The sequence below is a fragment of the Podarcis vaucheri genome (genome assembly GCF_965113315.1).
Source record: "Podarcis vaucheri genome assembly, chromosome: 6".
NCBI lineage: Eukaryota > Metazoa > Chordata > Lepidosauria > Squamata > Lacertidae > Podarcis > Podarcis vaucheri.
Genome location: NC_138764.1, coordinates 74,811,986 through 74,824,764, shown reverse-complemented (window position 1 = coordinate 74,824,764; position 12,779 = coordinate 74,811,986). Strand labels below are relative to the sequence as shown.

The 12,779-nt window shown below is 38.6% G+C and overlaps 1 long non-coding RNA gene across 1 annotated transcript; it reads left to right on the top strand.

The window, feature by feature from the left end:
• Positions 1 to 907: 907 nt before the first annotated feature.
• On the top strand, positions 908 to 12,649 carry LOC309534672. Its single transcript, XR_014220827.1, has 2 exons — positions 908 to 1,510; positions 10,814 to 12,649. It is a non-coding gene; the product is annotated as an uncharacterized lncRNA (long non-coding RNA).
• The last annotated feature ends 130 nt before the right edge of the window (positions 12,650 to 12,779 follow it).

The window sequence follows — 12,779 nt, the reverse complement described above, 5'->3', positions numbered from 1 at the left end:
TCAAAGGGTTCAAGGCTGGATTTTCTGAAAGAATAAATCTTCATGTTGCTAAGTTTTTTCTTAAATGCATTTTGGACCTGCCTCAGTGCTTGGCAATTGTCTGTGGTTAAATTTAACATGAATTTATTTGCTTAATGTATGCAGATAGTAGTTTAGATGGTCAAGGTGGTAATTTTGGTATGTCCTGGGGGGGCAGATATTAAATATCTTAAGGCGTCGGCGCAAATAGCTCACCGTGGATAAACATGAGAGCCCTGTGAGACATGTAGCACATCTCTTTGCCCTGAGCAGAACAAAAATAAGGCAAAAGAATTGTGATAATGGTGTCAGAACATGGCAGCTAAGCATCATCCTATCATAGGTCAAACTATGAAACCCCAAATATTAAGATACTTCATTTCAGAAGATGTGAGAACTTGCTACTGTGCTTCACTTCAGAGAAAATAAAAGGAAGCACAGCTCAGCTTTCAAGAAATTTGGGATGGAGCTAGATAGCTCAGTTGGTTAGAGCATGGTGCTGATAATGCTCTAACCAACTGAGAAATGCTCTAACCAACTGAGAAATTTAAAATTTATCTTAAGAACTATTATAAAATTGATGAATGCTAAAATGTTGAAGTTTTGAGAAAGAAAAGGAGATTACAGCGACATAAGATTAAGTTAAAGAAAAGAATAAGAAGAAATATATTTGATAAAATCATTTAGAATTTGCTGAAATAATTTCGGAAATTGGGATGTAGGAAGGGGAGATTTGGGGGAGTCCGAGAAGTGAGGGATATGAAAAAAAGGTGATGAAATTATACATGTTTGTATGTCTTTTTATTTGTTTGTATTGTTTAAAAAATGTTGTAAAACCAATAAAAAATTTATTAAAAAAAAAAAGAAAGATAATGCCAAGGCTGCAGGTTCGATTCCTGTGGGATAACTGCATATTCCTGTATTGCAGGGGATTGAACTAGAAGTAGATGATACTCAGGATCCCTTCCAACTGTACAATTCTTTGACTTCATTATTCTATGAATTCACCTAAGTCATACCCAGGATAGACATACTTAACTCATAACCAACTTTAGCAGTGCCTTTTTTTCTAGAAAAATGGTCTAGTGCGCATAGTGAAGTACCCTTCTTTGCCAACTGGCTGCAGCTGATGCTGGGTGAGCCGCGCTTCCAGCTGGGCTCAGTGTGAGTGAGCGCCCTCTGAATGCCCAAAATTGGGCTGGCTACTGCTGGAAAACATCACCTTCCACCTCTGTGCCATCCATGATGGCTTCAAGGAAGCCAGAGTCCTCTTGTTGCTGCCCGGCTGCCACGGACCTGGCCCATCTCCTGCCTGCTGATCTCTCTCACCTGGCTGAGTGGCGTTGGCAGGCACAGTGGCAGCTTGGCAGCTTCCTGCAGCTATGCCACCACAGGACAAGGAAGAGGAGGAAGTGACGCGCCAAGGGGCCCGCTTCCATGGGCGCAGGAGAAAAGGCACACCCTCTTCACATACTTTAGTAGCCAAGATTTGGTGAGTACCACCAGGAAAAAAAGGACAGAACTTAAGTAACTTTATTTCAGTGGGTCTGCTCTTGAGTATGACCGGACACAAACCTTAATATTCAGTCTGCAAATGTGAAAAGTCACCTATACTCTTATCAGACTGCACTCTTTTTAGTTATCCGATTTCCACAGGCCGTGTCACCTGCAAAGAATCAAAGGGCATTTTTTGCTTCAGGCCTCCCCCTTGACCATTTAACCCTTGCCATCTCGTTCTCCCACTAATGACAAAAAGAACTATACACAATCTGAAAAGATCAGAAGGAAAGTTCACAAATGCTGCCTGCAAATGCTACCAAGGGGAAGGCAAAAGCCAATGCTGTTTCATATGTCTCTAGGCTTGGAGAATTAGCATTTCCAGACTTGCTGTCATCATGACATTCAGAGCAGGCTTAGTCACATTCTCTCGGATACCCAGCAGGTGGACCAATAAACAGAGAAGCTTCTCATTATATGCAAGTAAATTTTTATTCAGAATTTGTAAAAGAAAAAAAAAAGGACAAACAAATACAAAAATAGACATTTTAACATAAATTATTCATCCTATTTTCATGCTATACAAAAAGTAAGCATACAATCATACAAAAAAAATAATATAAGCATTAGGCTCTACTTAGCCTTTGACTTCCCTCCACCCTTTTGGTAAGTATCAAATAAATCCCGGATTGCGTAATTAGTTTATTAAAGTTTATACTTATTAGCTGATAAAGTTTTTCTAATACCGCCAGTTCCTCCTATATATCCGTTCCAATATATTTCCAAAATTTACTCCAATTTTTTTGAAATTTCTGGTCGTCTTGGTCTCGTATTCTGCCTGTTAATCTATCTAGCTCGGCATAGTTAATCATTTTGACCTGCCAGTCACTTACGTTAGGTATATTTTCTGTTTTCCAGTTTTGTGCCAGCATAATTCTTGCGGCTGTGGTGGCATAGAGAAAAAATTTTTTATCTTCATTTTTTATTTCCTTACCCATAATTCCCAGCAAAAAGGCCTCAGGTCTTTTGGGAAAAGTATATTTAAAAACTTTTTTAAGTTCATTATAAATTGCTTCCCAAAAAACCTTCACCTTGTTGCATTGCCACCACATATGGTAGAGGTCTCCCTCCACTTCACCACATTTCCAGCATGTCTTATTTTCTGATCTATAGATTTTAGCTAATTTTGCCGGCGTGAGATACCATCTATAGAGCATTTTCCAGACATTTTCTCTCAAACTCGTACAGGCCGTAAATTTAATATCTCTATTCCACAATTTCAACCACTTTTCAAACTCGATGTTATAGCCGAAGTCAATTGCCCATTTAATCATTGCCTCTTTGACTTCCTCGTCTTTTGTATGCCATTCCAGTAATATGTTGTATAATTTAGACAATGTTTTGTTTTTACCTTCTATTATTTCTATATTGAATTTTGATTTCTTGTCCTCAAAGCCCATTTTTCTTTTATCTTGCTTTAACATATCATTCACCTGATGATACTGTAACCAACCGGTGAATTGATCCTTTATTTCCTCATAAGGTTTAAGTTTAAGCCCTTGTTCTGATTTTCTTACCAAATCTTCGTAAGTGGCTGTCTTCTCTTCCATGTTGGTTTTTTTTTTTTGTTAAGACCTCTACCGGTGAGATCCACCATGGTGTTTTTCTTTCAAGAAGGTTCTTATTTCTTTCCCAGACCTGATATATTGGTCCCCTGAAAATATGATTTAAGAAAGCCCTGTGGACTTTCACCTTCTCATACCAGAGATATGCGTGCCACCCGTACCAATTATTGAAACCTTCTAAATCCAACAGGTCTCTGTTCTCCAGTTTTATCCAATCTTTTAGCCAAAGTAGGCACGCTGCTTCATAATATAAACTCAAATCTGGGAGAGCAAAACCTCCTCTTTCCTTTTTATCAGTTAATATTTTCATTTTAATCCTTGGTCTTTTCCCCTGCCAGATGAATTTCATCAGGGTTCTCTGCCATTCTTTACATTGTTTTAAACCTTTAATAACTGGAAGAGTTTGAAATAGGAACAACATTCTCGGCAAAACATTCATTTTAACCACTGCTATCCTTCCTAAAAAGGAAAATTTCATCCTCTCCCATATTTCCAGATCTTTCTTTATTTTTTTCCATGTAACTTCATAATTATCTTTATATAGGTTTATGTTTTTTGCCGTGATCCACACTCCCAAATATTTCACTTTTTTCACCACCATGATTTCCACTTTTTGTTCTAGATCTTTCGTTTCTTCCTTAGTTAGATTTTTAACCAGCATTTTAGTTTTATTCTTATTTACCTTAAAACCTGCCACCTCTCCAAATTCCTCAATTTTTTGTAATGCTTCTTTTACACTATCTTGTGGATCTTCCAAAGTCAGAACAATATCGTCGGCGAAGGCTTTAATTTTAAATTCCTTCTTTCCTACTCTAATTCCTTTCACTTCTGTTGCCTCCCTCAGTCTCTTATTAAGTACTTCCAAAATTATAATAAATAATAAGGGGGACAGGGGGCAACCTTGTCTGGTCCCTTTATAAATGTTAAAATATTCTGTTGTATTATTATTTATCACCAGCTTTGCTTTCTGTTCTTTGTATATTGCTTCTATGCCTCTTCTAAATTTTTCACCAATTCCCATCCTCTCCAAAACCTTCTTTAGGAAGTTCCAGGAAACATTGTCAAATGCCTTTTCGGCGTCTATGAAAACCAGTGCAGCTTTTCTGTCTATTTTCATGTCCAAATATTCAATAATGTCAATCAAATTCCTTACATTATCCCGTAATTGTCTCCCTGGGAGAAATCCTGTTTGGTCACCATGGATTTTATTAATCAAGACCTTCTTTAATCTTTCCGCCATTATATCTGCAAATAGCTTATAATCATTATTTAATAATGAGATTGGCCTATAGTTCTTTACTTCCATAGTGTCCGCCTCTTTTTTAGGAATCAAGGTAACATAGGCTTCCTTCCAGGTATCAGGTATCTTTCCTTCTCTCAATATATTGTTCATAACCTCTCCCAGCACTGGTGATATTTGGTTAATTAATATTTTATAATATTTGGCTGGAAGACCGTCCGGTCCCGGCGCCTTCTCAGCTTTCATCTTTTTGATAGCCTTTTTTATCTCTTCCTGTGTTATTATCTCATCTAGTGCTGCTCTTTCATCTTCTGCAATTTGTTCCAGGTGGTGTTTTTGCAAAAATTGATCTATTTCTTGTTCTGTTTCCTCTCCTCTTTTATATAAATCCTTATAATATCTTTGGAATATTCTTTTTATTTCTTTTGGTTCTTCCATAATCATATCTCCTTCTTTTATTTTGCTGATCATACTCAGCTTCTTCCTTTCTCTCAGCTGCCACGCTAGATATTTCCCTATCTTATTTGCGGACTCAAAGTTCTTTTGATTCATCCTCTTAATTTTCCACTCTATCTCTTGGTTAATTATTGTGGCAAATTTAGCTTGTAATATTCTTAAGTTCTGTTTTAAACTCTCTTCACTAGGGTTAGCAGTTAATTTTCTTTCATTTTCCATAATCTGTGTTAAAATCTGCTCTTTCTTTTTTTCCTTTTCTTTTCTTAGTTGGCTATTTTTCTGAATCAAGAAACCCCTCATGACCGCTTTTCCTGCGTCCCACACCGTCTCTATGGAAGTTTCTCCATTTAAGTTCCACCTAAAGTATTCTTCAATTGTTTCTATAGCCTTATTTACTATCTTTTGATCATTAAATAAATATTCATTCATTCTCCATCTGGCTGTTTTAACCTCTCTACCTTTTAACTCCATGGAAACCGCACTATGATCAGATAGAGTTCGAGGCCAAATTTCGGACTTAATTAAGTTCTGTACCAATTCCCTCGAGACCCAAATACTGTCTATCCTCCCCCAGCTCTGATTCGGATTTGAAAAAAAGGTGAATTGTTTTACAGTAGGATTTTTAAATCTCCAAGCATCCGTCAATCCCAAATTATTTACCATGTCAAAGAAAGATCGTGGTAATTTACCTTCTTTCCCATCTTGTCTTTTTGTTAATCTATCCATGTTCGGCATCACCACCCCATTAAGATCTCCCATCAATATCATTTTCTGATCCATCCATTCCGTTAATATATTATCTAATTCCAAAAAGAAAGCTGATTTTTTCTCATTCGGGGCATATATTCCAACCACAACTATTTTTTCTCCATGAAGGACCATCTGCACCACCACTACTCTCCCATGTTCATCTTTGTACAGTAATTGCGGGTCATATTTTTCCTTTATATAAATTACTACCCCTCTTTTCTTAACCTTGTCGGAGGTCACAAATTCCAATCCCAATCTCTTATTACTTAATACCCTCTTGTGTTTTCTTATTACATGCGTTTCTTGAAGACAAATTAGATCCCAATTCTTTTTCAGCAATACATGCGCAATCTGATTCCTCTTATTTTTATTGTTCAAACCATTCACATTCCAGCTTATTATTTTTAAAGCCATCTATTAAACTATTCTAGCTAATTTAACTAGATTAAATAGAAACTACTGTTCCTTGCTTTCCTCCTCTTGTTCTTCCTCTTCTCCTGTTAAACTCTCCTCTTTTTCTTCTTCTTCACTCCCTTCACCCTCCTCGTCTCTCTGTCGTTCCTCCCTTTCCGCCTCCCCTTCAACTTTTCCCAGGTCCTTCTCATATATCCTCGCAAATTTTTGGAGTTCAACACTGGTGCTTAATTTAAACCTTTTTTCCTTAAAGTAGAATGAAATGCCTTCAGGAAACTCCCATCTATACAATATCCCATTCTTCTTCAATTGGTTTGTTAATTTTTTGTATGCCTCTCTCCTTCGAAGAAATCTCAAAGGAATTTGTTTAAAGATAATAATTCGGTTTCCTTCAATATATAACCTTTTTATGTGGTTCTGTTGCAGTATTTCATTTCTTATTTCCAAAGTGTTGAACATGACAATTACATCACCTGGCAGCTTTTTCTTTCTGGCTCTGTCTAATTTTGATCTTATTCGAAAAATATTTACTAGATGACAGTTTACCTCCTCCTCACTCTTATTTAACCAGGTTGCCAGCTCTTTTATCATTTTAAATCTAATATTCTCATTTGGGGTCTCTGGTACACCCCTCAGTTTCAGGTTGGTTTGATTTTGCCTCATTTGCGTCATGGCCATATTGTCCAACAACTCTTCCTGCACTCTTTCTATCTCTTTAACTTCTACTCTAACTCTATCCACCTCCTTCTTACTAGTTTTCGTATCTTTTTGCACCTTTTTCATTGAATCTTCCAGAACCTTAGTTCTTACTGATAAATCTTTAACCCTTCCTGTCAATTCCCCCACCACTCCCTCCAATTTCTTATCCAAAATGTCTTGTACCTCAAGTAATTTTCTCTCAATATATTGTTCATTATTTTTGAATTCTTTCCTTATTTCGGCCATCAGACTACTATAGTCCTTAATTTCTTTGCTTTCTTTAGCATCATCTTGTCTTGACGGCCTCCTTTCCGCTGGTGTTGCCACCCCTTTTTTTGCACCGTTTGTCATTTTGTAGGCTTGAAGGGTCTTAGGGTCCACCACACTAACGTCTTTTGGGGAGTTATATAGATGCAGCAGATTTATAGACAGGTTTATAGAGAGACACAGTCCAGGATGGTCAACCTGCAGCCCTCCGAATATTACTGGGCTGTAATTTACTCACAGATCTCAGGATTCATAACCATAAGACATATAACAGGGCCTTTTTTGTGGTGGGTCCTTGGATCTGGAATAATCTCCCCCAGAAGCTAATCTCTGTCCTAATGTCTTTCAAAAAGGGATGAGGCACAGGATCACAAATAATCTCTAATGGGTTAAAAGGTTACCGGGTCTGGCGATGGGGTGTAATAGCAGATAGTAGGCGTCAGACTATACACAAAGTTTAACAGTCTTTACCTTTTACAGTCTTTACCCTCTTAGAGGGTGGTATTATAGAAGTCTGGCGTCACCAAAAATTTTCCTTTACTGGAGACTTGGAGGTTCTTCGGGAAGTGTTCTTTATGCTGGTTTAAGTTCTCCTATTTAGCTTTTGGCGCATGTCCCTTTAAATCTCAAATGCATGCAGAGGCGTAATAGATCAAGAACAAATTGAAATGGTGAATAACAGAGCCAAGTTGCGTCCCGAAATGGCTTCCTCCTCCCTTTTTTAAACCCATAGGGAAGTCACTAACATAAAACCAGCATTAAAATCTGGGGAGGACCCAGGCTTTCTTCCCCCCACTTCAAACAAGAAAGTTGATGTTAACAATAACGTCCTCAAAAAGCCTGTCGGTTAAAGCATCAACCAAATGCCTCAGAAACCTCCTTTCCTCCTCTCAAACCTGGTAAAGAGTCTCTCTATCAAAAAAAAACCAAAAACCTCAATATTACCTTACTTCCAACTCTTTGTACTTTGTAAAATGTACTTTGTTACCGAGGAAATTCCTTCCCCTCGCTAGCGGTTACTTTCTTGCTTCTCATTATATGTATGGCACACCATTGCATACTTACCTCACTCGTGAACAATGATGGCAGGTGTGAGGCTGGGCAGTGTGACAGGGCCCATCATTCAGGAAATTGTCATTGCAAGAAGACAGCACATTCTGGTCTGTTCTTAGCATTAGTGTGTTTGGGGGATGGTTGTTTATTATTCATTTTATTAAGAACATAATTCATACTGTAGTTCAGCTGAGAGGGTAACATCTTAAGCCAATTTATTTTCATTGAGTTCAATGGGATTATATTTCTAAATCTTACTGGATTGTGGAAATGAGGGTATTCCTTGAGACAAAAATAATTACATTGACCAATGTCCATGTAACTGGCTCTCCCAATAACAGTTTAGTTTATTATTATTATTTTTAATAATTTTATTGAGTTTTTTTGAATAATAGACCAAGGTGAGTTTATGCACTGTTGCACACAACATGTACCTATTACAAAAGACAAAATGTAACATAAAATGGAATGCCAGCAATTCATAATAATAGTTAAGTTTATTACATTTTTATATTACTTCAGGGTCCTGAATTATAAAAAAATAAAATACACAGTAAATTCAATATAACAAAGCAAATGTCAAATACTAAAAGAGTTCATCCGAAGTAAAAGTAATCTAAAAGTACAAAATATCCATACCCCCACTTCCACACAGAATGCACACCAGTAGCAACCAAAAGCCCAACTAAGAGTGCTGTTCAAATGCCCAGGGGAATAAAAAAATTTGCCTGGAGATGAGAGCATTCCATAGTCAGGGACATTAATTTTTCGCCTGTGCCAACACCTGCCTCAAAATACAGGGACAGTTTAACTAGAAAGTATTCCCACGGAAATAAGTTTGCAAAACTGAGAAACCAGTTCCATTATATAGTGATAAAGATAACTGAGCAGTCATTAAAGACTTCTTCATTTTATCTGTATGCCACTTTTCCATAGTTAAAAAAACCATGCTCAAGGTGGCTTACAACATGAAAAACTTACGTAATTACGAACATAATGAAAGTAGTCATAAAGAATGAATAAAACGTCAAAAAGTACACAACCAAATTGAGCAATTTCCATATGAATCATTGTAGCCTTATGAGGATTTGCCCTCGGGTGGGAAAAATACTGCGCCTGGGAAAGGGAAGTGGAAGTCAACAGACACTCAAGGAATAGTTTCGGAGAAAAGGCTTTTATTTCTACCATCCATGAACTGGTAGAAGGAGCAAGTGTGATAGTCCACAAAAAGCATGCACGAAGTTCACAATCATGTGCACAAGCATATATACCCCTTTCCAGTTCCCTCCTCCTTTCTCCTCCTTCCAGAGTCCTGCCCCATGAGTTCCTCTGAGCATGAACAGAAAGCTGTCTTGGGACTATTGGACTCTTTCCAGGAAAGGGGGAATGAGAAGCCGAGGGGGTGGGTCAAGGAGCCCTGGTGCTTCAGCATGTCCAAGATGTTGCAACCGAATGAGATAAGATTCGTTTCTCAGGCCTGCTATGAACAGAGCCTATTCATTAGCCTTTAGAAGTAACATTTTGCATTTTGCCACAGCATCTTGTGAGAAAAGCAGAGAAGAGCAGAGAAAAGCTGTTTTGGATTTTTTAGAAGACAAAAGGAGTTTTGGACAGTTTTGAGGCCTGGTGTGATTATGGAAGCCTGGGGTGATTTCAGAGAGGATTAGGGTATTCTGTCCCTTTATCATAATATCTAAAATAAAGATACAAAATACCAGCAACAGCAAAAAACCCACCCAACAAAAAACCCTAAACAATCCCTCAGCTTGGATTTCCTCCCTTAGTTATAGCAGAGCATATTCTTTTGTAGATAGAAACCACTTTATTCAGCACATGCTGCTGTTAAAGTTTGTTTTATCTGATTGATTCCTTCACTGAAATTCAAATATAGCAGTTGTCAATTGCAATGCAAACATTTTATATTTGGTCTGTTATGCTGAGTAGGTAGATAGGAGCTAACACCTTAAATACCCAGAGATGGTGAAGAAAGATGCAGGTATTACATGTTCTACACCAGAGGTAAGCAGACAACAGGTTTCTGATATTTACTTTTCTTTCTTTTTTTAAACTAAATTCCCAAAGTCCACCAACTGCAGCCAGGATCACAATCGTGGTTTGGGTAACGCCCATGGAATTAAAGCAGCATATGTTCAGCCCAGGAATTTGCATTCAATACCAGAATAGAGCACACAGTAATTCCATACATAAAACTACTCTGGCTTTTTTCTCGCGCTTTCTTCATTAGAGAGACCTAATTTAGAAAGAAAATGCCTTTTGCTGTGGCTTTTTAAAAAAAAAATCGGTATGTGTGTCCCCAAAATCCTTGATGATCTACTACAAGTCATCTAGAAATTAGCAAACCCTGATCTATCTTCTGCCTGCCCCTCTCCTGTCCGGTCTTTTCCTTAACCACCTCAGTTGCTTTGAGTGGGTTTGAAATTTCACATGTCTGTGTATTGAAAATTCAAAATGTGCCTACTGAAATAGAAAAATATGCTGAACTCTTATGAGCCACACCTAAGAATTAGGGCTGATTCCTTTCCCTGTACATGCAAGTATATTCTGAGTAAGGTAATGCATAGAATCATGTTCTAGGGAAGAGCTGGATGTGCCACATGCAAATATGTTGTTGTTCTTAGGGAATGGGTAAGTGAAATGTCTCTTGGGATCCTGTTTCTACTATACATGCTTTGAAAATGGCACCTAAGTGTTTTCTTAGCATGGAAGTCATCTTTGTAGATTTCCATGTATTGGGTGTTGATAGCAACCATCCATCCTTGCTTCTCTGTTGCAGAGGCTGCCTCACTCCTATGAACCGCACAATCCGAGACAGCAGCTGGGAACTGTAATAAGGGTCTGACGCATGGAAGTGCTGCCAAGCAACCAAATTTTGTTTTTTTGGATTCACATCCAGACATACAACCTGAGTAACAGGTCAAATTTGTATTCCTATGCCCTGTGTCAGATGTACTATTAAGCTGATTGACGGACTGAAGGCATCACTTTCTGTTTATATAAAGAAGTTAATGCAAATCCTTGGCTTGTTTCTGATCTCTGTTTCAGGGTGTAGGTGAATGAAAATGATACTTGCTGACATCTGAGGACACTCAACAAGACACCCAGGTATCAGTACTAACATGTGAGAGGCAGTGTATTCAAAAATAGTCTTTTTATAAGGTAGAGAGAGAGACCACAGCTCTGGTCACTTGCCGAACGCATTGGTGAAACGCAACTCTAAAGGGTATTGAAAGAGCATATTCTTGCTCTGCTGAGACCAGACACTCCTTTTAAAGCATGTGGGAGAGGAAGGCTCTGCGGTTGTTAAAGCAGGGAATTGCTTTAGCAGTACCCATCAGAGCAGGGCAGGCAAATCTGCGACCCTCCAGATGTTGTTGGACTACAGTTCCCATCATCCCTGGCCATCAGCCATGCTGACTGGGACTGATGGGAGTTGAACAACTTCTGGAGGTCTGCATTAGGTAAAAGGTAAAGAGACCCCTGACCATTAGGTCCAGTTGCGGACAACTTTGGGGTTGCGGAGTTCATCTTGCTTTATTGGCCGAGGGAGCCGGCATACAGCTTCCGGGTCATGTGGCCAGCATGACTAAGCCGCTTCTGGTGAACCAGAGCAGCGCACGGAAACACCGTTTACCTTCCCACCGGAGCGCTACCTATTTATCTACTTGCACTTTGACGTGCTTTCGAACTGCTAGGTTGGCAGGAGCTGGGACCGAGCAACGGGAGCTCACCCTGTTGCGGGAATTCGAACCACCGACCTTCTGATCAGCAAGCTCTAGGCTCTGTGGTTTAACCCACAGTGCCACCCGCGTCCCTCTACTTCTGCATTACTCTTGTCTTTTTGCTGAAGAGGAAGGCTGGGACAGGAGTTGTGTGCATGTATGGAGTGTGGGTGAGAGACAGAATGGTTTGGGAATGTGACTACAGCGCCTGAGGCCTTTGTGTGTTCACTTTAGGAGGAAGTTGCTCCATTCTGGGATTTCAGATATTTCCATTGTGCTTGTAGATTAACTAATCCTGAATTTCATCTTTCCATCTTCAGATATCTCCAAGTTGTTAATGAGAAAGTGTCCCACTTTCAGTAGTGACAGTAGAAGTGAACAATGACTGCTTCAGCAGAGCATTCATTTGTAAGGGAAACGGCTGCCTTTGTATGGACCCATCATATCCATATCTTGCGCGATAACCAGCTTCATATAACCAGTATGCCTGAGTTAATTAATGCATGAAGGGGTTAATTCTATAGAGTAAGCTGCCCTGCCAGGCTTAGCTAGGTCACATAAGGAGTACTTAACATGACAAAGGGAAAACTAAATAGGGGTGTGCATTCTTGTAATATGATGCCATCTGGGCTTCATTCTGAAAACATCCAAGCATGCTTCTGTGTGAATCACTAAGCCCTAAAACATTAAAATACTCTCAAACATGAAGCTGACATTGCTGGATCAGAATTGATAGTATGACTATGGCTTGCATATATATATAAAGGCACAGACCGATGTTCTTCCTATTTCTTGGCATGACATATGACAGAATTGATCTTATGCATACAACCTTTAGTTCATGTAATGTGAAAAACAGAAGAAAAGTCAAGCACTAAAATACATTTTAAAAGAAAAAACCTATTCACTTATACATGACCTTCAAAAAGCCAGCACAAAGAAATACATTACAATGTTTCCAAAATACATAATTTCTTCAAGCGCACATCCTCTCCATTTTGTCCTTCATTTAGGCAACTC